Source organism: Carassius auratus, unplaced genomic scaffold, assembly GCF_003368295.1.
Source record: "Carassius auratus strain Wakin unplaced genomic scaffold, ASM336829v1 scaf_tig00217673, whole genome shotgun sequence".
NCBI lineage: Eukaryota > Metazoa > Chordata > Actinopteri > Cypriniformes > Cyprinidae > Carassius > Carassius auratus.
The window spans coordinates 12,501-21,160 of NW_020529177.1; the positions used below are offsets into that span (position 1 = coordinate 12,501).

At 36.0% G+C, this 8,660-nt stretch overlaps 3 non-coding genes and 2 pseudogenes across 3 annotated transcripts; all 5 read left to right on the forward strand.

The window, feature by feature from the left end:
* The first annotated feature begins 5,651 nt into the window (after window positions 1–5,651).
* LOC113101975 (5S ribosomal RNA) lies at window positions 5,652–5,770 on the forward strand. Its single transcript, XR_003290541.1, has one exon. It is a non-coding gene; the product is annotated as a 5S ribosomal RNA (ribosomal RNA).
* A 658-nt stretch (window positions 5,771–6,428) lies between these two features.
* On the forward strand, window positions 6,429–6,547 carry LOC113101984 (5S ribosomal RNA). The gene has a single exon (XR_003290548.1). It is a non-coding gene; the product is annotated as a 5S ribosomal RNA (ribosomal RNA).
* Window positions 6,548–7,194: 647 nt separating this feature from the next.
* On the forward strand, window positions 7,195–7,313 carry LOC113101985 (5S ribosomal RNA). The gene has a single exon (XR_003290549.1). It is a non-coding gene; the product is annotated as a 5S ribosomal RNA (ribosomal RNA).
* Window positions 7,314–7,956: 643 nt separating this feature from the next.
* On the forward strand, window positions 7,957–8,072 carry LOC113101980 (uncharacterized; annotated as a pseudogene).
* Window positions 8,073–8,437: 365 nt separating this feature from the next.
* On the forward strand, window positions 8,438–8,554 carry LOC113101981 (uncharacterized; annotated as a pseudogene).
* Window positions 8,555–8,660: the final 106 nt, after the last annotated feature.

Here is an 8,660-nt window from a genome sequence, read left to right on the forward strand (position 1 = left end):
GATATACAATTGGTGAAAGGAAATACTTAAAGGAGGCGACTGTGATTGTGAATGTGGAGAATGTAAGTGAAGTGAGAGCTGTGGATATTATTAAAGCGGTGACGGACAAATGTGGATATGGTAAAATCTTAGCACTGAGGCCAAGACAAGGAAAGGAATATGAACTGACAATGGAAAAAGAAGAAACGTGTGATGAACTGACTGAGGGATTGTTAATTAAAGGAGTGAACTGTGAGATAAAGAAACTCCAAAACAGAGATTATGTTGTCTCTTTCATGCATCTGCCCGTCTACCTTGCTGATGAAGAGATTTTAAATAAACTGGAGGTTTGGGGGGTTTCCCCAATTTCAAAAATAAAGCGGCGTGTTTATCCGGGCACCAGCATCGAGGATGGGACAAGATATGTAAAGGCGCGGTTTCCGAAGGAGGTGGCCTCCCTACCGTACAGCACAAAAATAGAAACGGCAGAGGGTCCACAATACTTTCGGGTGATGCACAGCCATCAGGTGAAGACTTGTCGGCTGTGCATGAGCCCAGATCATGTGGTGAAGGACTGCCCGGAGTTTAAGTGCCATAAATGCGAGGAAAGAGGCCACTTCGCGAGAAACTGCAATGCTGTGACGTGCCCGGAGTGCAATTTGGTTTTAAATAAGTGTGAGTGTTGGATGCAGGGTGAGGAGGAGGAGCAGCAGCAGGTGGGCGGGCAGGTGCATGAAAGAGACAACGAGCAGCGAGACGTTGGAGAAAGGGTATGTGGTAAAGGACTGGAATTAAATAAGGATATAGAACAACAGAAAGAGTGTACCGAACCAATCATACAAACACAACAGGATGGGGGAATTTGGACACAGATGGATTTGACAGACAGCTTGCAAAATGCTTTGGATAATGTGGAACTGGTTGTTGAAAGGAATAAAGTACTGAGTGATGCACAACAGGAGGGAATTTTATGTACACCGATGGATGTGACGGACAGTGTGCAAAAGGAGATGGACGGGATAGAAATTAATGATGCTACAAAAGAGTGTGAACAAGGAAAAGAAAATGAGGAGACGCAGGGGAAATCATCAAAAAGAAGAAGATCTGTAAAGGTAATACCTAATCTTGATACTGCAAGAAAAAGAATGCTTAAAGAAGATGGGATTGAGTGTGCAAATAAGTATGAGCTGCTAAAAGGTTTGGAGGAGATGGACTGAGTTTATGGGTTTTATGCATGTTTTTATATGTTTTATGCTTTTAAGAATTGTTACTTTTAATGCTAGAGGGCTTTCAAATGTAGGAAAATTTGAAAAGGTGAAAGAAATGTGTAAAAGAGAGGATGTGATTTTATTACAAGAAACTAACTGGAGGGAAGAGTACATGACTGAAATAAGAAAAAGGTGGAGTGGAGAGATTTTTTATAACAATGGTGATGGGGAGGCTGGGAAGAGGTGTGCGATCTTAATAAAAGAAAACTGTGGAGTATCATGTAAAACAATATATAATGACATAGATGGGAAATGTATTGCGGTTGAAATGGAGTATGAGGAGAAAAAAGTTATTGTAGTTAATATTCATGCACCGACTGTAGAAAATGAAAAGAAGGAATATTTTAATGTATTAAGAGATTTTTTAAAAAAGCATAAAGAAGTTATTATGATGGGTGATTTTAATACAGTTTTCAGTAAATTAGAAATTGGTGAGGGAATGGTTTTTAAAAATGATAAAGGAAGAAAAGAACTGAAATTATTAATGGAAGAAAATAATATGATTGATGTATGGAGAGAAAGAAATGAAGAAAATAAAGAATATTCAAGGAGGCAATTAGTAGGGAATTTTATGTGTAAGACAAGGATTGATTTTATTTTGTGTACAAGGAACATTGAAGGTTTTATTGGTAACATGGAATATGTAGAATCAAGCTTAAGTGACCATAAACCACTTTTTATACAAGTAGACTGGAGTTCAGTGAAAAGAGGGCCGGGTGTATGGGTTTTAAATGTAGAGGTTTTGAAGAATGAGGAGTATGTGTTAAGTATTAAAGAAATTATTGAAAAAGAAAAGGAGAATGAAATGTACAGTGAAGATAAAAGGATATGGTGGGAAAATGTTAAATATTTAGTAAAAAAATTCACAATAAAATATTGCAAATTAATACAGATGTGTAAGAGGAAGAAGGAGAGAGAAATAAGAGAAAAATTGGAAAAGGAATTAAATGACAATGGGAAAGATATACAAAAAATAAAAGAATTGGAGGGATTATTGAAAGACATGGAAGAGAAAAAATATGAAGGTGCAAGACTAAGGAGTAAAGCTAAATATACGGTGGAGGGTGAAAAATGTACAAAGTTTTTCTTTGATCTAGAAAAAATAAGAGGGAAAGCTGGAATGATTAAAGAAATAAGAGGGAAAAATGGTGTAGTGGTGGAAACAAATGAGGAAATATTAAAAGAAGTAAAAGCATATTATGAAAATCTGTTTAGTACTGAGGGGTTGAAAGAAGAAGAGAAACTGGAGTTACTAAATCAAATAAAAACAACAGTAGGAGAAGTAGACAAAAAAGACTGTGATGAAGAGATAAGAGAAGAAGAGATAAAAAGAGCAATAAGTGAATTAAACAAAAATAAAAGTCCAGGTATAGATGGTTTGGGGAGTGAATTTTATATAGTTTTTAAAGATTTTTTAACCAGTATTTTAAAAGAAGTATATGAAGACATTTTTAAAAAAGAGGAAATGAATCAGAGAATGGGGATGGGATTAATAAAGTTGATATATAAAAGAAAAGGAGATAAAGTAGACCTAAAAAATTATAGACCAATTACAATGCTGAATACAGATTTGAAAATTTTAACAAAAGTTTTAGCCAATAGATTGAAAGAGGTAATGCCAACCATAATTAAAACAAATCAAGTGTATGGAGTAAAAGGGAAAGATATAGCGGATACAACTTTAAGTATAATAGATAGAATAAGATATATGAAAGAAAAAAACAAAAAAGGATATGTTATTAGTTTGGATTTTGAAAAGGCCTTTGATAGAGTGGAGCATGATTATTTATTTGGAATTTTAAGAAGGTACGGGTTTGGGGATAATTTTGTCAAGTGGATTACAATTTTATACAGGGGAGCAATAACAAGAATACAGTGTAACGGTTTTTTAACAGAATGTTTTAAAATTACTAGGTCAATAAGACAAGGATGTCCATTATCGGCGCTTTTATATTCTTTAGTTGCAGAACCATTGGGATTAGTTGTTAAAATAGATGAAGACATAAGAGGGATAAACATTGAAGGAAGTGGGGGAAATGAAAAAATATTTCAATATGCAGATGATACAACAATAATAGTTAAGGATATAGAGAGTGTTAATAAAGTAATGGAAGTGGTACAGATGTTTTGTAGGGGATCAGGAGGCAAGTTAAATGAAGGAAAAACAACATATGTGAGATTTGGAGGAGTAAATGTTTTAACTGATTATTTTCATTTTAAAGAAACAAAAGAAATAAGGATTTTAGGTGTTCTAATGGGAAAAGATGAAAGGAATGTTAAAGAAAAAATGTGGGAAGAAATAGTAGGAGGAATTGAAAGAAGGTTAAATTTTTGGAAATTGAGGACTTTAAGTTTAAAAGGGAAGGTTTTAATTTTAAATGTGTTAATGATGTCAAAGTTGTGGTATGTTTTATATGTGACTGCTATGCCAGTGTGGGTGGAGAAAAGGTTGAAAAAATGTTTTTTAGATTTTTATGGAATGGTAAACCGTCAAGAATTGCATACAGTACATTAATAGGAGAAGTAGGGAAAGGAGGGATGGGATTAATTGATGTTGAACAGAGAAAAAATAGCTTAAGAGTTAAAATAGTAAAAAAATATCTAGATGATGGTCACAAAGCAGCATGGAAAAAGACAATGGAATATTTTTTAAACAAATGTGGGGATTTTAACATGGGGGATGGGATTTTATGGATGAAAGCTAAGAATTGGATGACAGAGTGCTTACCAGAGTTTTATAGGGAAATGTTTAGTGCCTGGGGAAAATTTTTAGACAAAGTTGAGTATGATCCACATGGGAGAGAAAACATTTTAAATCAACCTCTCTTTTTAAACAAAAACATTTTAAAACAAGACAAAGAATTGTTTTTAAAGAAATGGATGGATGTGGGGATAACAAGAGTGAGAGATGTTTTGTATGAATTTAAAGAAGGGTTTTTACCGACACAATTTATTGTAGATGCAATGGAGGAGGCAAAAGAGGATTACAGTGAACAAGAAATAAAAAATAAATATGAAATCATTAAAAATGCAATACCTAAAGAGTGGATAAAAAGAATAGAAAGTATGGAAGGAGAGCCAAAAGAGAAATGTATTCATGTGAAGTTTGGGGAAAAAATGTATGATTTTAAGGAATGTACTGTGAAAATGATTTATTGTGCTTTTAGAGATGATGTTTTTAAAGAGCCGATTGTAAATGGATACTGGGTGCAGAAATTCAAAGATTTAAAAAAAGAGTGTATATGGAGAAACATGACGGGGAAATGTGTGGAAACCAAATTGGAATGTTTGGAGTATTTTATAAGGCATAAAGTGGTTTTTACTGATGTAATTTTAAATAAAATAGGAATGGAAGAAAATGCTCTGTGTAAAGTGTGCCAGGAAGAGGAAGAGGGGATTTTACATATGTTTTTACATTGTAGAGAACTAGAGGACTTATTAAGGAAATGTAAATGTTTAATCAAAGATGTGACTGAGGAGTGGGATGAAAATATAATGGAATGGAATAGAGTTGTCATGTTTGGTTGGGAAAAAAAGTGTAAAAACAAAAGTTTCATTAATCTGTGTGTAATGCTAATGAAAAGTGCAATATGGGACAGAAGAACTGTGGCTAAAAAGGAAAAAATTGTGTTGGATGTTTGGAGTGTGTTTAAAAGAAAAACAGAATTATATATCGAAAGACTGTATGTTTACTTTAAAGGTGTAAATATGTTAGACTCTTTTTATGATGTTTTTACCCCAAAGGTCTGTTGTGTTTTAAAAGATTTAATGTGGAAGTTGCCAGAATGTGGAAGAGTTTTTTAAATTATCTATGTAAAGGACAGAGGTGTAATGTAGAGATGTGTAAAGACGATGCTCTGTATTTTCTATTGATTGTGCTTAATCTATTGTATTTTATTGATTGAAATTTCTTAATAAAAAAAAAAAAGGAAAAAAAAAAAGGCTATGCCGATCTCGTCTGCTCTCGGAAGCTAAGCAGGTTTGGGCCTGGTTAGTACTTGGATGGGAGACCGCCTGGGAATACCAGGTGCTGTAAGCTTTTTGGAAACTTTTCACTTAGTATATAATAATTTAGCCAAAAAATAGAGCCAATGCCCGATCTCTGAATATTAGCAGGTTTGGGCCTGGTTAGTACATGGTTTGGAGACTGCCTGGGAATACCAGGTGCTTTAAACTTTTTGGAAAATTTCACGATTTATATAATAATCTTGCAAAAAAAAAAAAAAAAAAAGTCAATGCCCGATATCTGAATCTTAGCAGGTTTAGGTCTGGTTAGTACTTGGATGAGAGACTGCCTAGGAATACCAGGTGCTTTAAGCTTTTGGGTTTTCTTTCCTACTTATATAATGTACTGGCGATTAGATGGGCTGGTCTTTAAATAGCCCTCTCTTTGCAGCAGTCTTCGCTTACGGCCATACCAACCTGGCTATGCCCGATCTCGTCTGCTCTCGGAAGCTAAGCAGGTTTGGGCCTGGTTAGTACTTGGATGGGAGACCGCCTGGGAATACCAGGTGCTGTAATCTTTTTGGAAACTTTTCACTTAGTATATAATAATTTTGCCAAAAAATAGAGTCAATGCCCGATCTCTGAATATTAGCAGGTTTGGGCCTGGTTAGTACATGGTTTGGAGACTGCCTGGGAATACCAGGTGCTTTAAACTTTTTGGAAAATTTCACGATTTATATAATAATCTTGCAAAAAAAAAAAAAAAAAAAAAAAAAAAGAGTCAATGCCGATCTCTGAATCTTACCAGGTTTAGGTCTGGTTAGTACTTGGATGAGAGACTGCCTAGGAATACCAGGTGCTTTAAGCTTTTTTGAAACTTTTCACTTTGTATATAATAATTTAGCCAAAAAATAGAGTCAATGCCCGATCTCTGAATATTAGCAGGTTTGGGCCTGGTTAGTACATGGATGGGAGACTGCCTGGGAATACCAGGTGCTTTAAACTTTTTGGAAAAATTTCACGATTTATATAATAATCTTGCAAAAAAAAAAAAAAAAAAAAAGTAAATGCCCGATATCTGAATCTTAGCAGGTTTAGGTCTGGTTAGTACTTGGATGAGAGACTGCCTAGGAATACCAGGTGCTTTAAGCTTTTGGGTTTTCTTTCCTACTTATATAATGTACTGGCGATTAGATGGGCTGGTCTTTAAATAGCCCTCTCTTTGCAGCAGTCTTCGCTTACGGCCATACCAACCTGGCTATGCCCGATCTCGTCTGCTCTCGGAAGCTAAGCAGGTTTGGGCCTGGTTAGTACTTGGATGGGAGACCGCCTGGGAATACCAGGTGCTGTAAGCTTTTTGGAAACTTTTCACTTAGTATATAATAATTTTGCCAAAAAATAGAGTCAATGCCCGATCTCTGAATATTAGCAGGTTTGGGCCTGGTTAGTACATGGTTTGGAGACTGCCTGGGAATACCAGGTGCTTTAAACTTTTTGGAAAATTTCACGATTTATATAATAATCTTGCAAAAAAAAAAAAAAAAAAAATGAGTCAATGCCCGATCTCTGAATCTTACCAGGTTTAGGTCTGGTTAGTACTTGGATGAGAGACTGCCTAGGAATACCAGGTGCTTTAAGCTTTTTTGAAACTTTTCACTTTGTATATAATAATTTAGCCAAAAAATAGAGTCAATGCCCGATCTCTGAATATTAGCAGGTTTGGGCCTGGTTAGTACATGGATAGGAGACTGCCTGGGAATACCAGGTGCTTTAAAACTTTTGGAAAATTTCACGATTTATATAATAATCTTGCAAAAAAAAAAAAAAAAGTCAATGCCCGATATCTGAATCTTAGCAGGTTTAGGTCTGGTTAGTACTTGGATGAGAGACTGCCTAGGAATACCAGGTGCTTTAAGCTTTTGGGTTTTCTTTGCTACTTATATAATATACTGGTGATTAGATGGGCTGGTCTTTAAATAGTCCTCTCTTTGCAGCAGTCTTCGCTTACGGCCATACCAACCTGGCTATGCCCGATCTCGTCTGCTCTCGGAAGCTAAGCAGGTTTGGGCCTGGTTAGTACTTGGATGGGAGACCGCCTGGGAATACCAGGTGCTGTAAGCTTTTTGGAATCTTTTCACTTAGTATATAATAATTTTGCCAAAAATAGAGTCAATGCCCGATCTCTGAATATTAGCAGGTTTGGGCCTGGTTAGTACATGGTTTGGAGACTGCCTGGGAATACCAGGTGCTTTAAACTTTTTGGAAAATTTCACGATTTATATAATAATCTTGCAAAAAAAAAAAAAAAAAAAAAAAAGTCAATGCCCCGATATCTGAATCTTAGCAGGTTTAGGTCTGGTTAGTACTTGGATGAGAGACTGCCTAGGAATACCAGGTGCTTTAAGCTTTTTTGAAACTTTTCACTTGTATATAATTAATTTAGCCAAAAATAGAGTCAATGCCCGATCTCTGAATATTAGCAGGTTTGGGCCTGGTTAGTACATGGATGGGAGACTGCCTGGGAATACAGGTGCTTAAACTTTTTGGAAATTTCACGATTTATATAAAATCTTGCAAAAAAAAAAAAAAAAAAATAAATGCCCGATATCTGAATCTTAGCAGGTTTAGGTCTGGTTAGTATTGATGAGAGACTGCCTAGGAATACCAGGTGCTTTAAGCTTTTTGTGGTTTCTTTCTACTTATATAATGTACTGGCGATTAGATGGGCTGGTCTTTAAATAGCCTCTCTTTGCAGCAGTCTTCGCCTTACGGCCATACCAACCTGGCTATGCCCGATCTCGTCTGCTCTCGGAAGCTAAGCAGTTTGGGCCTGTTAGTACTTGGATGGGAGACCGCCTGGGAATACCAGTGCTGTAAGCTTTTTGGAAACTTTTCACTTAGTATATAATAATTTGCCAAAAAATAGAGTCATGCCCGAATCTCTGAATGATTAGCCAGGTTTGGCCTGGTTAGTACATAGGTTGGAGATCTGCCTGGGAATACCTAGGCTGCTTTAAATCTTTTTGGAAAAATTTCACGATTTAATATAATAATCTTGCAAAAAAAAAAAAAAGTCAATGCCCCCTATCTGAATCTTAGCAGGTTTAGGTCTGGTTAGTACTTGGATGAGAGACTGCCTAGGCCAGGTGCTTTAAGCTTTTGGGTTTTCTTTGCTACTTATATATAATGTACTGGTGATTAGATGGGCTGGCTTTAAATAGTCCCTCTCTTTGCAAGCAGTCTTCGCTGGGCATACCAACCTGGCTATGCCCGATCTCGTCTGCTCTCGGGTAGCTAAGCAGGTTTGGGCCTGGTTAGTACTTGGATGGGAGACCGCCTGGGAATACCAGGTGCTGTAAGCTTTTGGAATCTTTTCACTTAGTATATAATAATTTTGCCAAAAAATAGAGTCAATGCCCGATCTCTGAATATTAGCAGGTTTGGGCCTGGTTAGTACATGGTTGGAGA